This window comes from Canis lupus, chromosome 22 (assembly GCF_011100685.1).
Source record: "Canis lupus familiaris isolate Mischka breed German Shepherd chromosome 22, alternate assembly UU_Cfam_GSD_1.0, whole genome shotgun sequence".
Taxonomy (NCBI): Eukaryota; Metazoa; Chordata; class Mammalia; order Carnivora; family Canidae; genus Canis; species Canis lupus.
The window spans coordinates 30,686,250-30,699,297 of record NC_049243.1 but is presented as its reverse complement, the minus strand read 5'-3'; positions in this window follow the sequence as shown (position 1 = coordinate 30,699,297).

Sequence of the window (13,048 nt, the reverse complement as noted above, 5' to 3'; positions counted from 1 at the left end):
ATATCCTATCAATATGCTTATTTGATAAATATGCAATATTCTCTGTTCTCTTTTCATAACAGCTGTTGATTCGCCTTCTTTTTCAGTTTTTCAGCCCTGACGTCTCTCCCCCCTTGTCAAAGAATTCCACCTGTATGTAGTCACACATGTTTCTGATGGTGGTTGTCTAATGGGACATGACAGCTCATTTTCCTGAGAACTGCCAGCAGTACCTGAAGAGTGCTGAAATTGAAACCGGCAGGCTTGGGTTTGAGTCCTGCCTCTGCCTCTGCCTCTGCCTCTGCCTCTGCCTCTGCCTCTGTTTTGGCTATGTGGACCTGAGTAAGCCACTTACCCATCTTCAGGCACAATGTCTTAGAAACAATAATACTTAATCTAAGTCAAATAGAAAGTATTTACACAAACACTTCATCCCACAATAAAGTGGTATTTAAAACAGTAAAGGAGAAAAGAACATCTATTCAACACCTTCTAAATGGCAGACACCAAATTATAGGCCTTTCATTTAATCCAGAAATTCTGAAGGATATAACATTATTAATCTCATGACTTCAAAGGTTTAGAGAAGTTAAATGACTCACACTGGATTCCAGCTAATCTAATCCAGATTTGGTTGAAAAAAAAAAAAAAAAAAAAAAAACCCTGAGATACAGGGCGCTTGAGTAGCTCAGCCAGTTAAGCTTCTGACTCTCGGTTTCAGCTTAGGTCATGATCTCAGGGTCGTGAGATCAAGCCCCATGTCAGTTTCCTTGCTCAGCTCGTGGAGTCGGCTTGAGATTCTTTCTCCCTCTGCTCCTCCTGCTTGCTCTCTCTTTCTCTAAAATAAAAAATAATAAAAAAAAAATCTTTAAAAAAGAAACCTGAGATGTAAATCCAGTTCTTTTTTGTCTCTAAAACCCAAGCTCTTTCTACCACATCATGCTTTGCTATTACTTCACCAACAGTTTCAATGAAAAGAAGTAACTGGACACTTGCAGTATGGGCAAGGTTACAAAGGGAACATAATAGTATTTGCCTCAAGAAGCGTTCAGGCTAGATCCGGAGGTGCGCAGCTTGGATCTCCTTGCACGGAGCCTCCACGGCAAGGAGGCAGTTAGATGGCAGCGTCCGACTGCAGACCTGTGAGATCTGCTACTGCATGTGGTCCAAAGCCGCACTCTCCTCAGGGAAGCCCCAGCCAATCCAGGGGTGTAGGGTGCTAGGACCTGGCCATTTCTGCCCAAAGAAACACTCCTTTCTGGGCAATCTGCACCAGGACTCTGGGGCCAGCTGAGGCTTAGAGCAGTGCTGCAGTCAGAGGCTTTTCCTTCTCGACCTTCCTTCTCCCTACCGTTTCATAGATGCCAAACCCGCACCGCAGTCTGATGGCCCTCCCTGCCTACTGCCCCGTCACCCCTTCATCTCTTATAGGCACTACCCCAGACAGACTTCCTGCACTCTAACTTTATCTTGGCGTCTGCTTCCCAGAGGACCTGACGACCGACACACAGAAGAACAATACATTTTAAATGACTGTCTTAAATGATGTCTTCATTTCACAAATGATGTAAGGTAGCTTAGAAGAAATTCAGAGACTATAAAAGATAAATACTGAAGGGAGTTACAGTGAAGAAAAATTACAAAAAGAAATCCAAGGTTAGAGATGAGGGTCCAGTAAGTAACCATACAGTCTTACATAGTCACTAAAAAACAGGCCATCACCTTTGAGATAAGTTTCTTAGCTAACAAGATGCAAGGCAGGAAACATGTTCAGTTACAACTTACAGTGTCCATTTCCTCAAAAAAGTAAAGTGCAGGTACTGAGCCTCATCTTGAAGAATGGATAAATTTTGCTAAGCAAAAGTAGGAAAGAGCATCCCAGGGAGCAAGTATGGTAAAAACTAAAGCAATAATGTGTTCCTCTGAAGTGGAAGAAAGCTCTTTGCTTTATTAATATTTGAGTGCCATTCTATATCTACAGTTGACAGTACTTGCTCATGAGGGTGGGAACTGTGTTCCCAACTGCTTAATAACCATGATTTACACACACAAGGTACCTGATGAACATGGTTTGGTGAGTAAATACGTGCAATGGGCTGTGCTAAGTGCTAAGAATAAGACAATCACAGACACATACAAAAATGTGTGAATAATGTTAAGAACTATAATCAAGATTTTCTAATAACATTTGTTGGGGCACCTGGGTGGCTCAGTCAGTTAAGCCTCTGGCTTCAGCTCAGGTTTTGATCTCGAGGTCCTAGGGTGGAGCCCTGCATGGAGCCCCAGAGGAGCCCCAAGTCAGGCTCCATGCTCAGAAGGGAGTCTGCTTCTCCCCCTCCGTCCCTCCCCCAGCTCTTGCTCACCCTCTCTCTCTCTCTCAAGTAAATAAATAAAAATCTTTAAAACAAGATTTTCTAAATATTTGTTGAGAGCTTACAGTAGCCAATAATGCACAGCAGAGGGTATGGTAAGAGAACACCAGCCCTCAAAAAAATGCCCACATCCTAATCCCCAGGAGATGTGAATATGTTGCCTTATGTGGCAAAAGAGAGTTTGCAGATGAGATTAGGGGTACAGACCTCAAGATGGGGAGATTTTCCTGGATTAATCCAGCAGACTTAATATAATCACAAGATTCCTAATATGGGAAAAAAGAGGCAAGAAGATCAGAGCCAGAGAAGGAGAGGAGGTGACAGCAACAGAGCTCAGAGATAGACACTGGAAGACTCTACAGTGTTTGGCTTTGAAGATGGAGGAAGGGTCCAGAAAGCAGTCAATAGAAGCTGAACAGGTAAGGAAACATATTCTCTGCTAGAGCCTCTAGAAGGAATGCAGCTCTACCAACACTTTGATTTTAGCCCATCTGGACTTCTGACCTCCAGAACTATGTACATGAATAAACTATATTGTTTTAAACCACTAAGTCTGTGGTAATTTCTTTCTTTTCTTTTCTTTTCTTTTCTTTTTTTTTTTTCTTTCTTTCTAGATTTTATTTATTCATGAGAGACACAGAGAGAGGGAGGTGCAGAGACACAGGCAGAGGGAGAAGCAGGCTCCATGCTTCATTCAGGGAGCCTGACGTGGGACTCGATCCCGGTCTCCAGGACCAGACTCTGGGCTGAAGGCGGTGCTAAACCCCTGAGCCCCCGGGCTGCCGGTCTGTGGTAATTTGTTACAGCAGCAGTAGGAAACAAAAGTAATGGGCTTCATGTGCATTATCACACTTTCATCTCCCATAAACCTAGGCATAACTGTTTTCCTTTTGCAGTTGAGTCAACTGAGTCTCACAGGAGTTAAGTAAGTAGCCCAGCATTTTGCATCGATCGTACTAAAAGACAACTGAACATATCTAAATTATTTTTTGAATTGCTTATGTATTGAAATATAATAGTTGGGATATACTGGGTTAAATAAAATATATTATTAAAATCAATTTTACTTGTTTTTTTTTTTTAAATTTTATTTATTTATGATAGTCACAGAGAGAGAGAGAGAGAGGCGGAGACATAGGCAGAGGGAGAAGCAGGCTCCATGCACCGGGAGCCCGACGTGGGTCACACCCTGGGCCAAACGCAGGCGCTAAACCGCTGCGCCACCCAGGGATCCCTCCTTTTTATTTTTTTTTTTTAAGAAAGACTGCGAGCGGAAGGGGTGGGGAAGGCAGAGGCAGAAGGAGAGAGAGAATCTTAGGCAGGCACCACGCCTGAATGAAGGGGGCTCAATCTCACAACCCTGAGATCATGACCTGCACTGAAATCAAGAGTCAGATGCTCAACTGACTGAACCACCCATGTGAGCCTGCCTTTACGTTTTTTTTTTTTTTAATGTAGCTTCTAGAAATTTTTAAATCACATATGTGACTTTTATGTATTTCTAATAAGCACCACTGACCTAGAATCTCATTCTTAACAGTTTGGATTTTGTCACCTATCTTTGGATTTTTGTATATATTTCTAATAAACAGTACTGGCCTAGAATCTCATTCTCAACAATTTGGATTTTGTCACCTATCTTTGGATTTTTTTGCACAAAGACATGATTTAGGAAGATAATGCAGGAAATGAGACAGAACGTAGCTTGAAAGACAAGGTTCTTATTACTTTTTTCCTTTGAGAAGCTTACAATCTCACCCTAGATAAGGTTAAAATAGAGAAAAATGAAATGGTTTAATTAGGCTAATCTGGCAGAGATGGAGGTATACACCAGAATAACCCAGAGGAGTGGTGTTGCTGAAGCAAGACACCATGGAAGAGTGAATGTCCTCACCTAGAACCAGTAGTAGTAACAGAGATGTGGGTAACATTTCCTGACCATTTACTGTATGCCTGCAACTGACCTCTATGCTTTATATACATTAAGTAATATTATCATTCCCACTCTACAGATGAAGACACTGAAGCACAAAAAATTTAAGTACTTTGTCCAAACTTGCATATCCAGTAAAGGCAGAACCAGGATCTTTAGAGACTTACTTGCCCCTCACGGAAGAACTGCATGCATCTTTTTTCTTTGTCAACTGATATGGCAGGAAAAAGAGGCAGTCATCATGCCCACTCATTTTCCTGGGACTCCATCCAAGCTAACCCTATCCCCAGCCTCCCCCATCCCTGTATAATAGCCAGAATCACTCTTGGTTCATGGCAGCTGTGGAGAGGAGGCCATGTCCCACTCCCACTCCCCGGACATAGGACACAGTGAGACCAAATCCCACCATCACCTTTCAGTTAAAAGGAAACATCATTTGAGGCCCAAGGAGGAGCCCTTCCAGCTCAAGTTTGCAGTGGTAAGGAGTTTTGGTTACAAGCAAATAAAACAAATTGAAAATAACTTTAGCAAACAAAACACAAGTACAGCAAATGCAATCTCTGAAATACCTCTAGGCTTTGGGAACAGAGTAGAACCAGGGCTGGGGGCTCTGGCTGTGTCTATCCTCTAGATCCTATCTGCATCTATTTTTTTCTTCCTTCTCACTTCAGAACACCTTTTATTGCTTTCCAGACCATGTGGCAGAAAATGACCACCTACTACTCTTGGGTCTATATGTTACAAATTCAAGCACTCAGGGAAGCGACTACTTTCTTTCCTTCAGAATTAATTCAAAATTCCTTAGGGAGAGAATGTCTCAGACTGGATGGGTAGGGGCCAGGTTCATGAGCTGCAGGAAGCTACTACTAAAAACAAGTAGAGGGGAAGGGCTTTCCCCCAAAAGAGATGCTACATAGACAGTTGAATAGGTGTCCACTACAGATGCCCTAACAGACTTCAGCGCTGGATGGGAGTTGAACATGATGATTCTCTAAATAGGATTCTGTGATCTTACTAATGCCTGGCATTGTGCTTTTCTTGCCATTTGGATAGATTGCTTGCCTCTTTTCTCTCCAACTCCATTACTTTCTTTAAGATTTTATTCAAAACTGACTTTGATCAATGAAAAGCTCACTCTGTCTATTCCTATTCTCTCTCATGCTCTCAGTGTCTTTGTATACAGTGTTAATATTATTATTAGGAACTTATTCATACACAGTTATACAAGTGTTTTCTAATATCACTGGTAGATGTTATCCCTTTAGACAGCTATAGAAGGACAGAGACATTGTTCTTTTCCTTCTTTGCAACCATCAACCTTCTTGTAAACAGTGGAGGAGAAAAAGAAGGAGAGGAAAAGAAGGAGAAGGAAGAAAGGAGAAAGAAGAAGAGGAGGATGAAGAGGAGAAGGAAGAGGAAGAAGAGAAAGAGGAGATGGAGAAGAAGGAGGAGGAGGACCACAGTAGCTACACTACAGTTTCTCCTGTGTTCTATTAACAGATTTCCTGTTTTCTGTGAAAAGCTTTTCCACTCCTTGTGGGACTTGTGAAATTGATGAGTCATAAAAGCATAGAGTTCTTTGTATAATTTGGGTCCTCTGGCCCATGAGCAAACTCGCTGTCCTCTCATCACAATCCTACTCATCTCTTAAGATTCTCCCCACCTCTGCAAGGATCTAACTACCCATCTATTCCCCAGGATAGATTATTTTAGTCACAATATGGCTCAAGTCCAGGCACCGCACCGTGTAATATAAACAGAAGCCCTGTCCTATCCTGTTCTTTCATTCTTCAAAGAAATATTTACTCAGCCAGGAACTGTTATAGGAGCCTAGGATCTGTGAACAAAACAGACTAAGATTCATATTTTCCTAGTGCTTATATTTTAGTCAAAAAGGCAGACATTAAAAAAAAAAGAAAGGCAGACATTAAACAATAGACATACAATATATAATATGCTAGCTGGTGATACATGCTGTGGAAAAGGAAAAAGGACAAAGGGCCTCTGGAGTGAGTGTTATTGCCACTTTTGTTTATTTTTTGTTTTATTTGTTTATTTTAATTTTTAAATTTTTATTTATTTTTTGGTTTTCATAGTACATTGTTGAATTTGATTAACATTTCTTTTAGAATCTCTGCATGTATTTTCATAAGGCAAGTGAGACTATAGTTTTCTTTTCCATATTTGGTTTGGGAATTGTGATTATACTCAGCTTCATGAAATGACCTAGGCAGCTTTTCCTCTTCATCTTTGTCTCCAATAACTTGCATCAGAAAGGGTTAACTCTTTCTTGGAAAGGGATCACGTGTAATTCTGTTTGGGCCTAGCGTTACTTGGAAGGAGAGGGCTTTGATGGTAATTATTACAAAGCCTACTGATTTATTCAAATTCTCTACTTCTTCTTGCCAACTTTGCCATTTTATATTTTTTCTAGGAATTTATTAGACTTTCGATTTTATTAGTCAATAAATATATCATACTTTTATAATTTTAAATATCTGCAGTGGCTGTGTTTGTTTCCCCTTTCAAAAATTCTGTTTTGTTAATTTACAACTTTTTTTCCTTAATCAATCTGACCAGAGTTGTATCTACCTTATTCACTGTTATTTGAACCAGCTTCTGTTTTTATAATCTTCTCTATTTATTTTTCCTATTTTATTGATTCCTGCCCTTGTCTTTATTATTAAATCTCTTCCAATTGTCTACTATGGTATGTAAAACCACTCAATACTTAATGGATTAAAACAGTATATTAGGGGCACTTGGGTGGTTCAGTGGTTGAGCATCTGCTTTTGGCTCCTGTCATGATCCTGGGGTCCTAGGATGGAGTCCCGCATCAGGTTCTCCACAGGGAGCCTGCTTCTCCCTCTGCCTATGTCTCTGCCTCTCTCTCTGTGTCTCTCATGAATAAATAAATAAAATCTTTAAAGCAAACAAATGAAACAGTATATTATTACCTCTCAAGATCCCATGGATTCAGAGCATTGCTCCATGAGGCTTTGTCTTTTCATAATATGGTGATTGATCCTTCAGACATACTACCCAAAGGGTAAGAGTTCCAAGTGATCCAAATGAAAGCTGTAAGGCTTCTTATGTCCTAGTCTCTGAAGTTGTAAACATCACTTCTGAAGCAAATCGCCAAGGCCAGCCCAGGTTCAAGGGCAAGGCAATTGGATCTCTATCTAATGTGAGGAGCAGCATTTGCCTGTGGGAAAGGGGGGAATATGTGGTGGACACCTTGTTAACTACCATTATATATTTTTTCTGGATATTTTGTCATTTTTCTGACTTATTGATTTAAATACTTTGCTTTTGTTATTTGTACTTGTTTCTGGGTAACTATATTTAAAACTATGAATTTCACTCTAAGTGTTGGTATAGATGTTTTTCTACTGATACATATAATTGAATACTAATATATGTGGTATTTTAATTATCATGCAAGAAAAGCATTTCTTAATCTGTTATGATTTACTTTCTAACTCACATTATTATTTTATTTCGTTTTTAAACAAATGGTATTTTTAGCTCTTTCATAATTCATTTCTAACTTCATTACATTGTGGCTAACAAACATAGTCTGTATGATATTGAATCTTTGGGTTTTACTCTCTTTGGTGGCTTAATAGATGGTCTGTTTCCTAGATGTTTTGTTTCTCTACAATAACTTTTTGTAGTATAAAATTCCATATATCCAAGGGCTTAAAGTTACTATTTTTGTTGTTCAGATCTATAGTGATTCTGCTTATATTTTGTCTGCTTGATGCATCAATTTCTGAGGTGGATATGTTAAAATCTTCAACTACAGTTGTCAATTAATATCCTTACTGCAGTCCTGTCAGTTGTTCCTTTATGCAGTTTGCACATTGTGAGGTGTACATATGTTCATGATGATGACATCACTTGCTCTATTGCTTTTATTAGTACTATTAATTTTATGAATGCATTTTCCCCTTATATCATTTGAACTCTTATTTCATTAGCTATTATAATTATTACTGCAGCTTTCTAGTCATTCGTTTATTTTCAATTCTATATACACTTCCCATATAGTTATTATATATTAATCACATATATGTTTGTGAAAATCATAAGGAACAATTTTTTTTAAATTGATTTATTTATTTGAGAGAGAGAGAAAGCCCAAGTGGGGAGAGGGAGAAGCAGACTCCCTGCTGAGCAGGTAGTCCCATGCAGGGCTTGATTCTAGGATCATGACCTAAGCTGAAGGCAGATGTCCAACTAGCTGAGCCACCCAGGTGCCCCAATAAGGAACAATTATTATTAACTGATTTATTTATTTTGGAAAGGGAGGTGAAGTGGGAGGGGCAGAGGGAGAAGAGAGAGAGAGAGAATCTTTTTATTAAATTTTATTTATTCGAGAGAGAAAGAGAGAGAGAGAAGCAGAGAGAAGGAGGCAGAGACACAGGCAGAGAGAGAAGCAGGCTCCATGCAGGGAGACCGACATCATGGGACTCCATCCCGGGTCTCCAGGATCACACCCTGGGCTGAAGGCGGTGCTAAAACGCTGAGCAACCCGGCCTGCCTGAGAGAGAGAGAGAGAGAGAGAGAGAGAGAATCTTAAGCAGACTTCACACCCAGCATAAAGCCTGATGCAAGGCTCAGTGTCAGGACCCTGAGATTATGACCTGAGCCAAAATCAAGAATCAGGCACTTAACTGATTAAGTGACCCAGGCACCCCCAAGGAATAATTATTTTAAAACTAGATGAATCTGAAAAACAAATGATAAATTTAGTGAATGGGATTTTCAATTTCAGTTTATAATTGGTATAAACTCTAGATTAGAGGCAAAGAGAAAATCACTGAGTTAGAAGATAATAGGTAATGTAGCAAAGAGAAACAATAAGAGAAAAATATGAAAGGGCAGTTAAAAGACATAGAAAATGAATTGAGAGGAGTGAGCATGCAGTCCCTAAGACCAAAATGGAGGGATTGATGAGAAAAACTATCTGAAGAGAGTGGCTTATGTGGGGATGGGAGAGAAGTTTGCAAGAGAAGTCGTAACCCAGATCCCTGCATAAGACAGAAATTTTGAAGATCTTCCTTTTCAAAAGGGATAGCTGGCCTAGGTAGGCCACAGGAAGATGATCAACTAACCTATTTTAGCTTGAGCTCTAGGTTAGGGGAAAAAAAGTCTTTCTAAGAATTCATAACCATGGGCCTGCCCCCACATAGGTTGGTGTCTGAATTTATACTGTCTTGACCCAAGAACCCAGGAGTCAAGAAATTATTATAAAAAGTTGTTCCAGACTAATACAATGCAGCACTTAGCAGAAGCAAACACCAAAAAAACCTCTCTAGTGTGACACACCCTCAACCAGGTTGTACAGGATTCCTACACCTACAGCTTCACAGAAGATGAACTCACAATTCAAAATCACAAAATAACAGCCCACTATGAACAAATATTTACTAAATCAAGATTAGATCCCCAATTACTTCATGTGATTAAAATGATTAAAGAAAAAAAGGAATAATTAAAAATAAAAGAACATCAAGAAAGATCAAGCAGATATGAAAAGAACCAAGAGTAACTTTTAGAAATAAAAAATATAGCGTGCAATTAGCTTAAGAGAAACTATACAGCTCTGAAGAAAAAATTAGTGACTCAGAAGACGTGTCTGAGGAAATTACAAATATTTCAGTACAGAGCAATAAAGACATGAAAATTAAGAGATAGGGAGGCAATCCTCTCATGCAGAATAACTCCCAATAATTTATGCAGACATTCCTCTCCCTGACAGAGATGGATGATAATTCCCCAATCCTTTAGTATGATTTGTACTTAGTGATTTCCTTCCAAACAGTACAGTATGGAAATAGAGGAGAAAAAAAGTAATTTTGTAGTGGAGCAACTTAACCTCACCCTGATTAATGTCAACATCAAGAAGGATTAAATTCTTTTTGACAACAGGTAACCTTGATATGATGTGATGAGAATGGTACTTTATACATCTGTGATCTTTCTTTCAAACAATCATACCTTCAGTCTAATCACAAAAATAAGTGACAAACCCCAATTGAGGAACATTATATAAAATATTGAATACTGGAGGGATTATTCCTAACAACTGTGAAAGGAATAATTATAATGGTGTTTTAGGAACTACTCAACATAACCTAATCTATCTTAAAAAAAAAAAAAAAGATTTTATTTATTTGAGAGGATGAGAGAAAGAGAGCGCGTGTGCACACACACAAGCAGGTGGGAGGGGCAGAGGGAGAGGGAGAAACAGACTCCTGGATGAGCAGGGAGCCGGATGCAGGACCCAAACCCAACACCCTGGGATCATGACCTGAGTTGAAGGCAGTTGAAGGCAGATGCTCAAACGTTTGAGCCACCTAGGCACCCTAACCTAATCTATCTTAACTAGTGGAGTGCCAAGGTGGGAGTGGTGGTGGGGATAGCTTGTCCTGGGTAGAGGGGGTACACTGTGTGTTTTATTATTAAAAACAATAATAATGCTGAAAAATGCTGGTTTGCTTTTTATTATCACATGGATTGGCAATTCTATTTTTTTAAAAGATTTTGTTTATTCATGAGACACACACACAGAGGGAGAGAGAAAGAGAGAGAGAGAGAGGCAGAGACACAGGCTCATAAGTTTTAAACTACAAGTTACAAAAAGGTGAAATAAAGTCATTAAAAAACCATAATAGGGAAGGAGAGGGAATATTCAATAGGTAAAATGTGTCAAGATCCTTGTCTTCTTTAGGGGAAGAACAGACTGTGATGAGGATTTTAAAAGAGACTACATTTAGAGGGTGGGAGTTTTAATGTGATATAATACATACTAGGTAGGTTTGCTGATTTGGTTTAATGTGCTTTACCCATCATTTATATGTTTAACCTAGCTTTAAATAAGTGGGCCTGATTTGACTTATGTTTTTCTTTCTCTAATAATTATCATTGCCTGTTTTAAACTTTCTATTGTCCTTCATCATTCAATTGTTAAGTAACCTAAAAAATGTTGCAGTTCAGGTACATCCACATTATTATGTTGGGAGAGACTTTGTTCTGCTTGACCTGATGATCAGATAGCCAGACTGTCAACAAAGAATTTGGTGTTTTCCCACACTGAATCCTAATGTAATTTTACACATGGCTTCCTAGCTTGATTTCTCTTTTTCTTTTTTCTTTTCTTTCTCTCTCTCTTTTCTTTCTTTTTCTTTCTTTCTTTCTTTCTTTCTTTCTTTCTTTCTTTCTTTCTCTTTCTTTCTTCTCTTTCAGATTTTATTTATTTTAGAAAAGAGAGATAGTGAGAGAGAGCACAAGAGAGGAGGAGGAGAAGCTGGCTCTCAGCTGAGCAGGGAGCCCCATGTGTGACTTGACCTCAGGACCCCAGATCATGACCTGAGTGGGAGGCAGACCCTCAACCAACTGAGCCACCCAAGGGCCCCTCCTAGCTGGGTTTCTGGGGAGCAATAGAAGAGTAGAGTATCCTCTGGGCACCACTGCTTCCAGGCTCTTATACATGGGTCAGATCGTTGAGAAGACCTCTTTGGGTGAAAAATAACTTTCTTTGTATTTTGGAGGGAGGTGGGAGGGATGGTGGATGATACAAGTTACGATTTGATACCCAAGGACATTTCTAACTTTAAGAAAACCCACTATCTAAAAATCCAAACTTTTAAAACAAGCTAAGTAGGGTGGCACTTAGACACAAAGACTTCTGAATGGACAAAAGGCTTTACCTGTAGGTTATCTTTTAAATAGCCATCTACTCCTTTATACTTTTTTTTTTTTTAAAGATTTTATTTATTTACTCACGAGAGACACAGAGAGAGAGGCAAGACAGGGGCAGAGGGAGAAGCAGGCGCCCTGTTGTGGGACTGGATCCCTGGACCCCGGGGTCACACCTTGAGCCACAGGCAGATGCTCAACCACTGAGCCACCCAGGCTCCCTCCTTTATACTTTCTTACCGTGTTTCTGAAAGCTGTCGGTCAATTTCAGGAGTCTATATAATTTATAAAGATGGTGTTTAAAAAGTACTAACTCTGATGACAAAAACTGGAGAGAAATTGGAAAATACAAACATTTTAAATATAAAAATCAGCAACCCCGCGGCCACCAATCTTCCCTAACTCCTCGCAGGCTTTAGAAGCACCCCTGCCCCGAGGCTGCAGTCACCGTGCGGAGCCGGTTCTCAGCCCGGGGTCCGCGGCGCAGGCCCCGCCTCCCAAACCCCGCGGCGGCGGGAGGCGGCTCCGCCCGCAGCAGCTACAGTCCCGCCTCCTGCAGCCAATCAGCGGCTGAGCGGCGTAGGCTCCGGGGACACGCCCTCCTTCCTCCCTTCCTGCTCCACCTCCCCGAACTTTTCAGTTGCAACAGCACAAAGTTCTTGAGGCCTGTGGCCAGCTGCAGCTCCAAGAGGAAAGCTGTCTTCTCCACGAAACCCCCTAAGCACACAGCCGTCGCGTACGGGGCGGGAAGGCGGCCGACTCTCCCGGAACCAGGAGGCCGAGCCCCGCGCGGCACCGCTAGTGCGCGCTCCCGGCCGGCGCGGCCCCTCCCGCCCCCCTCGCCCGCCGCGCGCGCCCCCGGCGGACACGCGCCCGCCCCCTCGGAGGGAGGCGCGCCGGGCGCCATCTTGGAGTCGGGGTCTGGGCCGCGGCGGCCGCGGCTCGCGAAGGAGCCTCTCGCGGCGGCGAAGGGTCCTGGAAGGAGGACAGCGGCCCGCGCGGGCCTGAGGAAGGAGGCTTCTTCGGAGGGCGGCCGGAGCCGCGAAGGTGGAGCCGC